At 39.8% G+C, this 16258-nt stretch overlaps 1 protein-coding gene across 8 annotated transcripts in view; it reads left to right on the plus strand.

Annotated features, from left to right (window-relative positions):
* The window catches only part of LOC106946209 (axin-2-like), a 109107-nt gene that overhangs the window by 70369 nt on the left and 22480 nt on the right, over positions 1-16258 (plus strand). For 4 of the 8 annotated variants that reach the window (XM_015030401.1, XM_015030407.1, XM_015030400.1 and 1 more), the window contains one exon: positions 15807-16082. The gene's annotated coding sequence lies outside the window, so the exon portion shown is untranslated. Of the gene's footprint in view, positions 1-13612; positions 16083-16258 lie in introns of those variants that run through there. The other 4 variants (XM_015030404.1, XM_015030406.1, XM_015030402.1 and 1 more) reach the window with 4 other exon arrangements.

Below are 16258 nucleotides of genomic sequence, written 5' to 3' on the forward strand. Positions count from 1 at the left end.
ATATAATTTTTGAATATCATGCCGCTGTTATTAGTGTGATATTTCCATATTTCTTCACTTTATTACAAAAGTCAGGTCTGTGGAGGGCATGAGCTGCCCTCCCATTCGAGCTGTGAAGATAATTGGGGCCCTCTTGCCTGTATTCTCTGAGTATTATTCTCCTGTCCTAACTAGTCAGTTTAGATGGAGAACCATGTTTTGGTAGGTTTGTAGCTCAGGATGCCGTTTTATAAACCACCATTAAACTTCTTCACAGCCTCATCCCAGACTTGTCGGGTGTGTTCCTTTGCCTTTATGATGAAGTTTACTCACTAATTTTCTCTACTAAATCTCTGTGGCTTTAATGTAATTAAATCACAAAAATGCTAACTCTTAATCAGGTTACGTCTAAAAACAGTCAGTTGCACTAGATTTTATGGATTTTTATTACAACTATTATTTTTTTTGTGAAACGAGTCTTTTGTCTTCCACATCATGACGACTTTGCTGCTTTGTTTTTGTCTATCAAAAAAAAAAAAAAAAAAAATCCCAATAAGATACAGAGATGTTTGCGGATTTAGCATAACAAAACATGGCAGGGAAGGACTGTGTGTTTCTGGAAGGCACTATAAATCACATGAAAGAGGTAAATATGTGTCTCAAGCTACAAGCTAAAACAGTTTAGAGTAAGACGGGTCAATCCAGAGGTTCTGTTTTTATTTGGTAAAGTTGACATCATCACCACTACTGGTCTGGGAGAGTTCTTGCAATTTATTTCAAATTTAGGTCAGCCCTTGTTGTTTCAACGTGTGTTAACCTTTTGAAGACAGTAAAATTAAACAGCAGTACGTGTTTGGGCATACCTGTCCAAACTACAAAAATAAAATAAAATGAATTTTAAATGCATGATTTTGAATTTGAGATGAAAAATGTAAAACAGGATCCTAATTTAAAAGGCTCAGCACACACTCACACACCGTCGGTCCCTGCCGCCCCAGCTGCCCAGGATCTCTAAAGTCACGTTGTCCCAGTGTGATTGAAGGTCCAGCTGGTAGACCAGCCCTTTTCATCCCTTTCCCTTTTATGAGAAAGACAAACAGCTCCATGTCGTCACCCACACTAGAGAGATTGATACACACACACTCACACGCAGACAGGGACATATGCACACACACACGCACACACACACACACACACACTCACATTTTCTTAATGGATGCCCTCTCTCTCACTGTAATCACTTTGCTAATGATCTGCTTGAACTCTGAATGAAACCCAGAGGGTTGGAACAAAAGGTGGCTGTAGCTTAAAACGTGCAGCATGTCAACATGGCTGACTGGAAATAGCTTGTGATGACTTGATGACTTCTAGTCTGAACTTTAAGACTGAAAAAAAAAAAGGCAACTTTTTCAGGTTTTGTCTTTGTATGGAAAACATCCCAGATGACCTTTCATTCCTCCTTTGACAACCAGTTTTTAACAAAATATCTACAGGTATATCTCGGTAAATTATAATATGCATTACTCCTAGGCTCGTTTGTCAGGTTCAATATAACTTTTAAAAAATAAAAACCTGTAAGTGGGTATAACAGGTACTATTCATTATGCCAACATTTCTAAAATTTAATTTTTTTATTGGTTTTATACGTCATATTTTTTGCTGCTGTAATCAGAAAATCATAACCAGCAAAAATATAGGCTTGAAAAAATATTGGTGTGTGTAAATAATGTTTACAATAATGTTGCACTTGGTAAATTGAGCAAGTTAAAATAATGAATGGCTAAATTATATTCTAATTTGCAGAGATGCACCTGTATATTGGTCTACTGTACGGATATGTGGTTATATGATTCCCCCTTCACAAACTGCTGCTCCTATTTTGCATAAGAAGAGCATCAGTCAGAACTAAATGGCATATTTTGTAAAGTTTTGACCTACTTGTGCTGATTTTAACCCATTCCAGCTTCTCTTCAGTGAGTTTTGCAGTAATTATTTATGTGAGAAGCAGTGCTGATGGAGGTAAAAACTCTAATTTAAAATAAATGTTAAAACAAAAGGCATTATATTATATAGTAAGGAACATCTCTGGTGAGATGGAAACAATATGGTAGCTTGCTTAGTGATCATAATTCAAACAAATAATTATGATAATTCAAATAAGTATTTGATGATTGCTCAGATGGCTTAAAGTAGTTGACCCTTCTACTTCTAGTTTAAAATTTATTGGCACAAAATAGTTTTTAATTCTTAAAAGGAAATAAAAAATATTCCTTTTTCTTCTCTTTTTATTTTTGTTTATCTACTTTCTGACCATTGCAGTTAATGACTTATTTTTTTTTAGCTGAAATTACTTCAGCTTTCTGGTGTTTCACCCCCATAAAATGGCCTAATTTGTGCAAAAAAGGCTGATCTACTAATATTTTAGTGTATCAGCATAAAAAACTTTAAATTCATCAGATTATGAAGTCCTGCTTTGATAGTTGTTTCTGTGAGTCCTGAGTAAAAACTTCTACATGATTTTTTTTATTTTTTTTTAATCCTGAGAGACAATTGACCTCTTAGATTAAACAAACACAAATGAAACTTCTGGTACGTAGATCTCCTCGTCTTTACATAAACACGGCGTAGGATTAAAATAACTGTTTATACTTCACATGACCTGAATGAATCACTGAATACATAACCATGAGTCATTCTGTGATTTGTAAGCCAACATCCAACCTGCATGCTTGAAGAAGGGTTTTCTAGTAAGAGCCTTTTCAAAGCTGCTTCCCTGTTCCTCTCTCCCGCTTCAGCAAACGGACACAACAAAAGGCGGGACAAGAGTCAGACAATAATAAAGACAGAGGAGGAGAGAATGAGCAGCCGGATCTTAACTTCCCGGGTGTGTGCTGGCCCCACTTGAAGGGTCATTTTTACACGAGACTTAACTGTAACAATAGAGTTCAGAAAAGAAAGGAAAACACTGGCCCCCTCCACATGGAGACTTTTTTTTTATTTTTATAAAATCGGTTGTGGGTTTAAAAAAAAAAAAAAAACATGTTCACATGGGGGGCTGCACAGTGGTAGAGCTGTTGCCATGCAGCAAGAAGGTTCTGGGTTCAATTCCCAGCCCCGGTCTTTCTGTATGGAGCTTGCATGTTCTCCCTGTGCATGCGTGGGTTTTCTCCAGGTACTCCAGTTTCCTCCCACAGTCCAAAAAACATGACTGTTAGGTTAATTGGTCTGTCTAAATTGCCCCTAGGTGTGTGTGTGTGTGCACATGGTTGTGTGTCTGTGTTGCCCTGCGACAGACTGGCAACCTGTCCAGGATGTACCCCGCCTCTCGCCCGGAACGTTAGCTGGAGATAGGCACCAGCAACCCTCCCAACCCCACTGAGGGACAAGGGTGTTCAGAAAATGGATGGATGGATGTTCACATGGAACTGTTTCCAGAAATGTAAGTGGCGCTAAACATGGACGTTGGGACATGCAAAAGGAAAGCAACAAAGCGCGAGTGGAGCCTTTTGTGTAGAGCACTGATGACACTGAACTTCTTCTCCGTGTCATGTCGAATTATAAAACAGATAAATTACAAGATGGCAAACATGTAAACTACCACTGTTGTTGTCATGTATTACGTGCCTGTTGTTGTAAGTCAGGCTCGAAGCATCAGTGTTTTCAAAAATATAATTTTTTTCTGTCTATGTAATTACAGGAACTATTGTGCCATTTATGAAAGCAAAAATAGGGATTCTAAGTTTCCCCAGCTAGTAGAAGTCCATGGCTGGAAGAGTGAAAATATCAAAAAACTGTTTGTTTGTTGTTGTTTTTTTGTTTTTTTTTTATAAAACATTTCAATAAAAAGAAGGGGAAATAGATCAAATCAACACCGCACACAGAACACACAAGGGCAGACTGAAATGAAAAGATGAGATCATAGATCAGTTTCTACAACATCTGATGGGTCCTATTGGTTGTCTAATGTGGCTGAGTCTTTCTCTCATGAAAATCTGTCCGGTAGCAGCTTGTTGTCGAACTCCTTCATAAATCAGAGCTTGTATGAAATACCAGCAGGAGGCAAAGGTCAAAGGAGAAAATTAGCAGCTGTTCTTTCCTTTCCTTTCATGTTAGCTGCGGGGCTAATCACCAAGTCTGCCATCAGCCTCATTTCCACTTTAAAACAACGTTGCCGACGACGGGGGCGGGGGCTTTTTCCCTCTGCTTACATTTTATGGCACCAGTGACCAGATTTTTATCTGTGCAGAAAGTAGGGGAGAAGTGTAGTTTACAATGAGGAGCTGTACCTTCCCCTCAGCCTTTTGTTTCGTTTCAGCATTCATTTCTGCATCTTCAGGTTCTGCTTCTTTCATGCAGCTCTGTCGACACACTTCAGCAGCTCCAGAGCAGCGGTGATGACGGCTGAACTTCTTTGCCTCTGCTCAACTCCAAGGTGGTTCTGCTAGTTAATGTGAAGCCCGGTGAACTTTGACGACCCCTTCGCTCTCACAGTGTCTGTTATTCTCCTGCCCTGCTGATGCAACTGCAAAGCGGATTAAATAAATGTAATTATGGCCTATACCTGTTATCACCAGCATGGACATTATGGAAGTGTTTCCCATTAAGTTGAAGGGAACTTTTCCATATTTTTGGTGTCCCCGTTAGACGTAATGTGTTTCAACAATGACTTGAGATGCTAAAGAAAGAGAAAAGACTATGTGCATTGTTTGTCAATAATAACATTCAGCAATTCTTCAATTGCAAAGGTTTATCTAAGGCTGCGGGGCTCGTATGATAGACCAAGATTTGCTAATATAAGTTAGTAGCAATGGGTTTTTATTTGTTGCAACAGAATAAAGGGGGCTGAACATTAGTAGAAACCACACTATTCAGGTTTTTACTTCATGTAATGTTCCTTCCTCTTCACAATTGTATACTTCATGTTGCACTGTCACATGAAATCCCCATTAACTTCTTTGCATGTAGTTGTAACGTGACAAAATGTGAGAAACTCTAGTTGGTGTAAATACTTTAGCAAGACATTGTATTTAATTCTTGTTTAGTTTTGTGTTTCTCTTTAAGGTCTCCTGTTTGCAGATGAGTTTTCACTGCTGCATATCGCATGTATTGTCTCATTGAAAGCTGCAGAAGGTAACCCTTATAAAAAAATATGTTCTTTACATGTTTTTTTTTTAATTGTCACTTTGTCTTGAAAGTATAATCTCAGAAAGATAATCTGCGGAGAATGTGAGCTCTACTATCTACAGAAATACACCAATCTCAGTCAGAAACAACCAGTCAGAGCCAAGAGGAGGGTCTTAGCACTGTAAGTCATGCTCGTGTATGTACTGCTCACATTTCCTTGTGTACAAGCTCTAGATTGCAGGTTTGCTTCAGCTATGCTAATGGCGGAGAAGCAACATAATGTTACAGTAAACTTGTTCGTCCAGCGTCATTGGTGGCCATGCTAACTATTCTGCACATTCACTGTAGGCTAGCTGTAGAGCAGGGTGTGGGCTGCGAGTACACAAGGATGATTGGCAGCACTAAGACTCTCCTCCGAGGTCTGATTGGTTGTTTCTGATCAGGAGCAATGTTGTAGGTTATCTAGTGCAGCTTTAATGACAAGATATGCTTAGAATGATTTTCTCTAAAGTATTTCAGAACTTTGCTTTGACTAACGTCACCAGTAAGTGATAGAAAGAGATTTGTTTTCTCTTTTTTTGGTTGCTATTCGCTACTTCTCAGGACAGAAGTTTCACAAGTTTTCTCCCATGAGATCTGTTTTCAACCCCACATTCAACTTGGTTAAATTGCATGAAAATGACATTATACATATTTTTTCTGTCCTTCTATAGCTCCCCTCTCCATTCTTTGACCCTTTTTTCCCCTCTGCTTTTTTTCCCTCTCCCCCCCCCCCCCCCCCCCCTTTCTGTACTTTCATTTTACATCTCTCTTTTCCAGTTCTGCACCCTTTCTCCATCTTTTTTTTTTCCTCTCTGTGGGAAAGTTTTCCCTATCGGTTGTCAGAGCAGTCAGTGAGGTGCAAAGCAGCGTAGCTTTGATGATGTTCCTCTTTGCCTATCTGCTGTGCAATATGTTTTGAAACTCCCCCTCCCCTCTGCACACCTGCTGGGAAGCTGCATGACACTGGGAAACATTCCACAATAGGGTCAGAACACTTTTATCTTAGTTTTAGTTATGGATTTGGAAACTCTTTCAGGATTAAAGGAACGTTATGCAGCTGGCCGGTGCTGAGCACCTGTATGATTGCTCTTTTTTGCTTCATGTGGGACTTCCTTTATTCCCAGTAGGTGGGTCTGGCTCGCTAAAAAATATCACTGCCTTAAAGAAGGGAGAAAAAAAAAAAGAAGTGAAGATCAGTGTTTCATTCTGGAGCCAAACATTCTGTTTTGCTCCAACCGTTTTGTTTGTACATTCATGAGTCATTGCGGTTTGAGACTAAAAGTGATTGAATGCTACAAATGAGGCTTTTGGGTGGTTTTTGCCCAGCAACTTCACTTTGTGATTTCACTACGAGATGCTTTTGGAGACTTGCGCGTGAAGCGCAGCCTAAAGACACTGTGACTCACAGTGAAACCATGAAAGTCTGTTAATTGTTATTTAACTTCGTCACAGAAAAGCAAGGAGTTTTGAGTTGTTTGGTTCTTTGACTCCTCGTTTGCAGTTTGGGTGGGTGAGTTTACTTTACTGGGTAAATAAACAAAGACATGTTACTTTCACATTTGGGATTCATTGAACGTTTATGCAATCCCCATATTTTATGAGGATAGCCGTGCTCCAGCGTATGAATCATGGGGCTGCGGTAGACTTCTTGTCCTTTGAAATTCAGCATTTACTTATACTCGACACAAACCCAGTACTTTTCCAACTGTGTTATGTGTAAAAACACATTGTGCTTTTTACAGTGATTCTACCAGTATTGCAGGGACTACTTTGGTATTGTAATTTGCACATAAATTATTCAACATTGGCATGTAGGATGATGCAGTACTGTTTCTTTTTTTGACAGCAACAGATATTTTGGCCCCAACCGGAAGTTCTTAAGGAAAGTCTCTGCTTTGGGCAGTTTGCCACTAAAACTGCTTGGCATTTGCCATTTGAATCTAAAGGTACGTACCGGCCACAGCAAAAGAAAATCGCTCATCTGCCTTCACACATGAAACTAAAGTGGTGTCCCATTTTTAATCGATATAATTTATCAAATCCTTTTGAAACGGCTTCAACTCTTCTGTGAAGGTTTCCTGTGAGAGTTTGTGCTCATGGGACATTGGATCGTTCTTCCAGAAGCTCATTTGTTAGGTCAAACACTGATGTTGGACAAGAAGGCTTGGCTTTACAGTCTCATCTCTTATTTATCCAAAATTAGAGATTTTGGAATCAAAATTTGTCTTACTTGTGAGCCAAAAAAAAAAACTAGCCTTCTTTTTGCCACCCTGGACTTCTTTTCTCTACATGATGTTGCTGTGGCATCAGATAAATATTCAACAATAGGAATGAAAGATGAGTGCATGTTTGTCACATCCTGTGTTCGTACACAATGTGAATCTAACTTTAAAATTAAACTTAACAGTCTCGTTGCTTTTATCGTCGTCCTTCACCTGGTCGAAAGGTGCCAAACATTTTTTACAGGATGATTGAGTTATTTTGTCTCTTTTTCTGTCGGCACATCCTGTGTAAAGCTCTGAGTCCAGCAGCAGGAAGCAGCTTGGTGTTTAATGGGGCAGAATAAAAAAAAACAAAACAGGGTTGAACGTAACAACACAGACCAGTCTTTTCCGTGAGGATGGTAATGGAATATTTGATTAATTCTATGTACACAGACGGTTGTTTGGTTTGTTTCACGGAATCTGACTTTGTATCGACACTGCCACGCATCGTGCATGCCTTTCAGTCGGAGCGTGACAGAACTGGCAGGGTGTGGATATGCTGATATCACAAGGACCGTCTGTGCCACTTGTTCTTCAGACAAAGGAGCGTTGTCACCTCTCTCTGTTGGTCTTATGGTGGTTTTTTTCTGTTTCTTGTTGCTATCATGTAAAGATATAAACAGTGGCGTTGTGCACCATCCAGTGGGTGGAACTCATTAATCAGTCATAATGATACATTGACTTGCTGTTCAGATTAGCCTCAGTCTATTTGCTTTTGCATTGCACAATCTACAACTGTTGTCCATAATGCCAACAACAGTGAACATAAATTCATTTTTACATCAGTCTGTCATTGATTTATTGTCCTTTTGTGTTTAAGAACGCTGCCAAAAAGCATCTACTAACAATATTACATGTTTTACCAAACTGTGGCCATCTCTTTTATTCAGCAGTTCTTGTCATAGTGTCAGAATTGTGGTCTAAAATATCCAAATTACAGCCTTAATCAATGGCATGTTTTAGTCTCAGGTGTAAACAAAATCTTCTGGTATCTCTTTCCAATGAGTCATGTCTTCGAAGCACTGATTGCATGTTTTATACAACCTGGTTTAAATACAGCCCAGTACTACTGTCTTATATAGACACTTAAAGCAGGAGCTTGACGAACAGTCTCCTTATTTTGTGCTACGTGAGTGTAGAGGTCAGAAGTTAATTCTTAGATTTCTTTGTAACTCGTTCAAATATGTCATTAGGCACTTACGCAATCACCTTTATGCTATTGTATGTTTTTACTGTTGATGCTTAATCTACCCTATTCGGATTTTAAAGCTGGGGTTACACCTTCTGTTCGTTCACTCAGCCTAGTTTTCGATTGGTTAGCTTTGTGACACGTGAACAAGAACAAGGAAGTAAAACGTGGAAAGAAGTGTGGAGAAGAGTAAAGAGCTGTTTAAAAAAGTAATTTGTCTCCATCCTGCTGTGTCTGCTGTCTGAGCGAGTCCTTACCGCAATCTATCAAACACACATGTTAAATCGGCTTACTGGTTTTTCTTCTGTTGTCTTAATGCAGTCATCTACGGAGCCCTCCAGGGGACATGGGGATTTTTTTTTCTTTTCCTCGTTCCCTTGCAAAAGTTTTGCGAGGGAACGCAAAAGAAAAAAAAAATCCCCAGTTCCCCTGGAGGTCTCCGTAGTCATCTATCCTCACATTGAAAATTTAGAGGGAAAGTTTTCATTTTCAGTAAATTTATTTACTGACACAATATAATCAATAACATTTTAGGGGTTTTCTTGGCACTAGTGGGGTTTATTGTACAATGATTGCACAGGAAACAGAGTCCAGAAAGAACGGGAAGGGACATGGTACGGCTGCTCCACCAACTGAGTCACCAAGGGCTCCATGTTGTCCAAAATAAAGTTTTGTCAACCTAGCCATGTGCTAAAAACAAGGTAGAAACCTACAGAGAGAGAGAAACCATTCTCAATACTTCTTTACACAAGCTCTCTCTCTAAATCACCTGAACTCTCTTGTGGTTTCTCTCTTTTGCTCTCTTTCCTCCTCTGCTCGCCTGGTGGGATTTCTATAGGATTTAGGTTAGGGGACTGAGGTCATCATGGAGAAAGTTTGACATAGTTTTAGATGAACCATGTAGGGATATGTTTTTGATAATTATCCTGCTGAAAGATGGGATAATACCTGAAGTCACAAGATTTTTAATCATAACATTGTATTTAAAGAAGTTCATCATACCATGGGCTCCAGCCCACGAAACCAAAAGGTGATTTTCAATTTGTCAACAAAGAGAAAAGCATAATTTTACTAATAGCTACACATCACATGGTTATAGATACTTTATAGATAGATTTTTATTTATTTTTTGTTGTTGTTGTTGTTTGGCATGCCTTCCAAACAGCTGGTTGTCATATAGACAGACAAAACTAGCGGTTTTAAAACTTTTTGACCCAAATAATGACGTTCTTTGCTGTAGTGAAGTTTGGATATTTATGTTTTTTTACCTCCTTTACTGTCATGCTCAGTGCTAATAGTGTTAAAATAAATAGCGATTCAGCCCCCACAGTAGTGTTGTTGCCTATTTCTTCATGAAGGGAAGAGAAAGTCATGGATTAGTAATTAGAAAAACCTGGACTTCTTGACTTTTTCTGTTCTACTTTACATGTAGAGCAGAAAAAGACGACTTAGTTGGATTTATTTTGTAATAACTTTGATGCATCAGTAAAATATCATGTGCTCAAAAGAAGGCTAGATATTTCACATTTTTTTGATGTGAGATAATTTATAACATCAAATGTTACTTGGTTTTCAGCTTCGGCTTGTATTAACAACACAGTTTGCATAAATAAAATGATTTTTTTTAGACAAAGGCTCAATCAGGATTTTTACCACTAATGTCATTTCCATCTAAAAAACAAGAAAACAAAAGTCTCAGTGCAATCATTAAAATCATTAAAATGAAGGTGATGTAATTAGTCCAGCAGCGGTAAAACATTACAGTATCACATGCTCTACGTTAACATCAAGATTGTGCCCCACTTAATTCGCTCACATCATGGTAATGTTGCTGCAATTTCTGTTTTTCCTGACAGTGTTGGGTATTTTGTCCCAACAGGCGTTTCTGCGGGACACTTTTATGTTTCTCTATTAATATCTGGTTCAAACTAAGTGGCCGAGTTTTAAAGTGATGATGTTCCCATCATGTGCATTTAAAGTGGGTATAAATGTGGGGAGTTTCCTAATTTATTCCTCACCAGAAACTGCTTTTTGTTGTTTGATTTCACATGACAGTTATAAAGACTTAGTTATAAATCCAATACAGAATAACTCATTTTAGGTGTTTGTTGGAGACATGTGGAACTTTTTTTTTTTTTGCTTGAGATTGTGAATTAAGGTGCATGCGGTGCTGATGACACCAAGGACATCAGAGATGTCTCGTAAGTTGCGATTAAAATGTACCGAGACACACTGGAAGAATACAAGGATGTGGTTTGGCACGCCAGTGGTGGTTTTTAAACTGTGCAAACTGAATTACACCTTGGAAACGCAGACACGCACAGACTCTGCCTGTCTGCCTTGGCAAACATTTACTCACATTAGGTGGAGTTTGAGTGCAGACAAAGCATCGCAGGCATTGTTCCTACACATTATTAAACTTTTAAGCCACCGATAAACAGGATTGTAGGGAAAAAGAAAAAGAGAGAGGGGGGAAGTTAGAGTAAGTATTCATCCTCAGCGCTCACACATTCACTCACCCACACTTTTATTATTGAGTCACTCAAATGAGCTTCAGAAGACGACCATGAGGTTTTGCCTATTTTCCTATCTGCTGGCAACCTTCACCTGTTTGTCATCACCAGTTATTTATTAAGACTGTCCCTTAAATTGACATTAGAGTTTGTTTTTTGTCAAATTGGGCCCTTAAAGAGGAATGCTCCTCTAACAAGCCGTAACAAGCGAATGAATGGCTGGCTTCTCAAACTTTAAGGGTGTTATGCACCATGTCCAACTTCAAAGCCCGTCTTAACTCCACACTTTAATTGTATCTTCTTCAAGCCCGTCTGCCTGACCGCCATCTGATTCTGCTGACAACTGCACTCCTCTTACTTCTCCACACTCATCCCTCTATCTCCCCGTTCCTGCTTCTCTGTCTTTCTCCATCTGTCAGAGCAGATAGATGCCCCCTCCTCCTCCACCAGCCCCCACCCCATCCTTCTTCCTCGCAGTTCCTTCAGCTTCTCCAACAAACTCTCTCTGCTACAAGTGTCAACTCTAAATTACTTTTTTTTTTTCTGGGAATGTGTTGACATCTGCACGGAGAACGATGCTGTTTACCACACTTTTCCTCCCTCCCTCCCTCCTTTCCCTGTTTATTTCTCTCCTTTTTTTGCCGTTTCTCTCAGAGCCTACAAACAGACATTCACGCTTCTCTCCATATGGGCTTTAATTTGCCATTGTCCCCCAAGATATTCTTCGCTCAGGCTTGAGATAAAGGGATAATCACTTCAAAGGGAAGCTGGGGGGGGGGGGGAGTTTCCCCCTCCCTCCCAGCTGAAAGGAGAAGTGGACAATACGCTAATTGAGAGGGGGAACTGATCACAGGGTCTGTTCAAAGGGACGCCTGGCCACGCCCCCTCCTCCCCACCGATGCACTTAATTTTATTAGTGTTTATGGCGATGCTTCAGCCAAAATTATCACTCCAACCCTCCACAGCCTTTGAACATCCAAATTTTGGGTTATTTGCAATTATCCACCCTTTCGTCTGTGTTTTTTTTTTTTTTTTTTTGGCCTTTTTAGTATGGGGATTTTTGGAAAGAGCAAAGAGTGATTAAAAAAACAACAACAACCAAAAAACAAGCTGTATGGGATTTATTGTCCGCGATGTGGGAACACAGGTTGTTGGCTGTGATGTGATGCAAATCCAAAGGTTCTTGTGAAAAAGTGACAAAAAGGGGTTTAATACGGGCCTTATGTTTGACTGATGCAACTAATGATGCACCATCAAAGACTTCTGCAGTTCGGCAGCGACATCGCTAAAAAGGAAACGGAGAGAGAAACAAAAAAAAAGGAGGGAAAAGGATTTCTTTCAAACAAATCATCTCTTCCATTCCAGTGCCATCATTTAACTCCCCTGTCTATTTCTGTGCGTCCTGATGACACCTCTGCTGACAGGAGCGAAATGAACGTTTTTCCCTTGCCATGTAAGGGAGGCTCTAATTAAAGACGAGTTTCATTTCCAATTTGCGGTGGCCCTACCAGATGCCTTTAATTTCTCCCAGATCACGAGCTCTCAATTAGCCTTGAGGTCACCCTATTTTATTGGTGTGGGGGGGGGGCTTTGTAGCCTGTCGGTGGCAGCACTTTTGTTCCTGCATTGTGCTTTTAGTGCTTTTGGATCCCCCCAGTAAGTTGGTTAGAGTCCTTACAAAGGGGTCAGGGCGAGGTCAACTTCAAAAAGGAGTTTCTTGTGGATAGTTTAGAGCAACCTCACCCTTTTGTTACTGCTCGACACAAGAGCGCTCTCTCCGTGGTCAACAGGTGTGGTCTCTTGGGTTCAACATCTCGCAACAATTAGAAAAAGAAGAATTAAAGGAGGGAGCATCTGTAGGACAGTAGGTGACTGAAAATGTTTCTACCCATTGAATGTTTTTAGATTTTCACAAGTTACATCCACAAATTTTAATGAATTTTGTTTTATTGAGATCTATATTAGTAAAGGGGGTTGGTTACAAATGCATGTCATGCTTTGTTAAAAAAGAAATTAAGACCTTGTTTATTTTTTTCCATTTATTTATTCCACACTTTTGCATATGCGATAGTGTGGGACGGGCATGGGGCAACATTTGTCTTTCTGTTAAGTAATTGGACTTTTTCCTCCTTCTTCCCTCTGGTGTTGACTGGAACGATTGTGGTGGGGATAGTATATGGTGCACAGCAGGTGCATGGATGGTGGAGATAACTGGTTCGACTTTGGTCATCACAAGTTGGTGATAACGTTTTACAGAAATGCAGATGTTTTGTGGAAAACATGCTTTTTACATCAAACTAATCAAACAAGTAATCATCACATGTTGCTTAGATGACAAACAATATATGAAGTGATTTTTCAGAGAAGTCAGACCAGCCATTTTAAAATGACTTAACAAATTATATATGAAGCTAAGGTATTGATACACTACAATCATCCAAATAACAGCAATAGCTAAAATATCAAATATATATATTTGCCAAAGTGGATGAATTAAGGGGCAAAGATTTCACACAAATTTAAGCGAACATTGTTGTTTCTACATTATGTTTCTTTCCCTGCTTCCTAAAACTCAGCATGAATTAATAATCTTTTAGTGACCTCAGAGAAGCTGGATTTCATTAGCTGTCCTGTCCTGTACCATCATGGGAGTTTTGTGAATTTGAATCCGCTGACTTATATAATTATATCCTCCTTTAAAGTTGATTTTCAACATCAAAGGGACAATATAGCCTTTGAAGTACCATGGGATTGGATCACTGTCTAACCCACTCTTTAAGATTCTGTCACAATGACATTAGGGAAGTCATGTGAATTAAAAGACTAGAGAACAGCTCTTTGCCTTTGCTCTGTGTCCAATTTCAATCAAAATGTCATGCTGTGCCATTTTCCCCTGAATGTGGAACTGGCGAGTGTGTTACACTCACATCTTTGTGGCTAAAATCCTGTGACTAATATGTAAATTATTTGACAGTTTCACTCCACAGGATTATTAAATCGGGCCCAAAAGTTAAAGAATAAGTTTTAAATCATTGTGTACGCCGGTGCCAAGGTCCAAGGCCACATGAAGGCCCAAAACAGAATTCAGCTCAACTAATGCCCCCTTTATATTACCCAAATGTTTATGCGTTATGCATCTTTTTCCCTTTGTAGTTCAGGCAATTCTGCCATGTGAAAACATAGGGAGCAAAAACAAAATAATTCACTCAAATTAATCATCCACCACTTGGATTCAACTTTCTTGAACATCACATAAGTTTGATTGTACTGAAACCTGAGGAATTTGGAGGCCAAGTCCACGCCCCAAACTTACTACCAGTCCCAATTTGTATGTGTTATCTTGCTGAAAAGGGGATTTTCAATGCTTTTTTGGCATTTATTAGCTTGAGACGCTTGTGAAAAACAAGTCAAAGCTATTCAAAAATGATTTTACAGCATTTACATATTGACCTTGTCCATCTCGACTGAAAACCCTCTTATGAAAATCACATTTTTTGTTTCTTGTTGTTCTGATAAGCTGCAGCTTTAAACAGCATGGACTGCTAGGGCTCTTGCCCAGGGCACCATTCATTCAAGAACCGCTACTGTACAATAAAAAATATATCAGAAAAGTTGTAATTAGGCAGGTTATAATGATAAAAGCCTGCAGAAAGGAGACCATTGTAAAAACTAAAATGCGGCAGCGAGTGCTAACCCTTCTGTCACTTTAGGAGGTCACAGTCAACATACTGTTGCTTTTGTTTGCTTTGTGTCCCTGTTGAAACTTTGTGTTGTAACGGAAAGACAGTGAGAATAATAGTACTGGCGCGGTGGATCAAATACTTCTGAAGCTCCAAAGCCTCAGGGAGTTGGCTGAAGATTGCTTTCTTTGATAAGGTCCTGGCAGACAACTTAGTCCTTCCCTGTGTGTAAAAGTTTATTAAACCCTCATAAATGCCTCACTTATGACGCTTGATAGCAGAAATTGGCATGGAAAACAGTTTAATATGTTAATCATGTACTGAGTGTTATTATTTCGCCCCCCGGTGGCTAATTTTTTTTGCTTTATTTTGCGTCTAATTGTGAAGACAGGATGCAGCATTTTTTTTATGTCTCTTCCGGGACCAGGCCAGCGGTTCTTCACTTTGAAGTCCGCACTTAAACCTTTAGCCCAGTTGGTGTAGAAACAGCCGGGAGGATTTCAACCGCCTGCCATGACTTCTCGAAACACCTACCTGCGGAGACAAAAAGAGCAGTAGAGGAGAACAAGCTGCTTTATTTTATTTGTGACTGAATTAAACTTCTCGAATGCGAGAGATAGGACAGGGAGCGAAGCCAAGACTGCTTGTTTGGGACCGTATTTACTTCACTTTTACGTTTTCTAATCAGAGCGGCAACATGGATGGTGAGTTGTGCAGGGAAGCTGTTCCACAGGCCCCCTCTCTCGGCCGCTTTGATGTGCTGCTCCTCAGCTTTGAAGTTGAGAAATGTGGGCTGTGTTCCTTGTTTGTGGGCGAGAAATACGGTGTGATAGATAAGAGGCTTGTGTGTGTGTCTGTGCGCGTTTGCTAAGGAGCGAGAGGGAGCGCATGAATGTATGAATGTGTGGCTAAGATTAAAAAAACCGAGCATTTGTCGGGCGGTGTTGCTTCTTCTTTTGACTGGGTTTAAAAAAAAAAAAACGTGTGACCCCTCTTCTTCTCCACCCTCTTTCAGATTTTTGACACCCCCAGCGATCTACATAGGCGAAGAGCCTGCCTACTCTGAGGTCAGTTGTTGAATGGGACAGAGTGCGTTAAACTACCAGCGCTTGCTTGACGTGCATGTGGCGCGGCGGAGCCTCGGTATAAGTCCGCCCGTCGCTGATTTCTTCTCTTATTGGGGACTATATAACCACTCGGAGAGTTTTGGACTGATCTAAAAATGGACTAAGAGCTCAACTTTTTTTTTTCTTGACTTTTCATGGGTTTTATTCCGATCGACTCTGCCATGGTATGTAACATTTTCTCTCTTTTTTTTGTTTACATGCTGTTTGGTGCGTTACTTCGCCATCCGTTTCCACTTGTCCTTGCGGCTACGGTCTCTTAGAAGTTCCCAATCCTAGTAGCTTTTGCTTAGCTTTTCCCTCCCTCCTTCTCCTTCTTCATCTTCTTCCTACCAGCTCAGTC

The sequence above is a fragment of the Poecilia latipinna genome, unplaced genomic scaffold, assembly GCF_001443285.1.
Source record: "Poecilia latipinna isolate Pla-1442-1.1 unplaced genomic scaffold, P_latipinna-1.0 Scaffold180, whole genome shotgun sequence".
NCBI classification, from domain to species: Eukaryota; Metazoa; Chordata; class Actinopteri; order Cyprinodontiformes; family Poeciliidae; genus Poecilia; species Poecilia latipinna.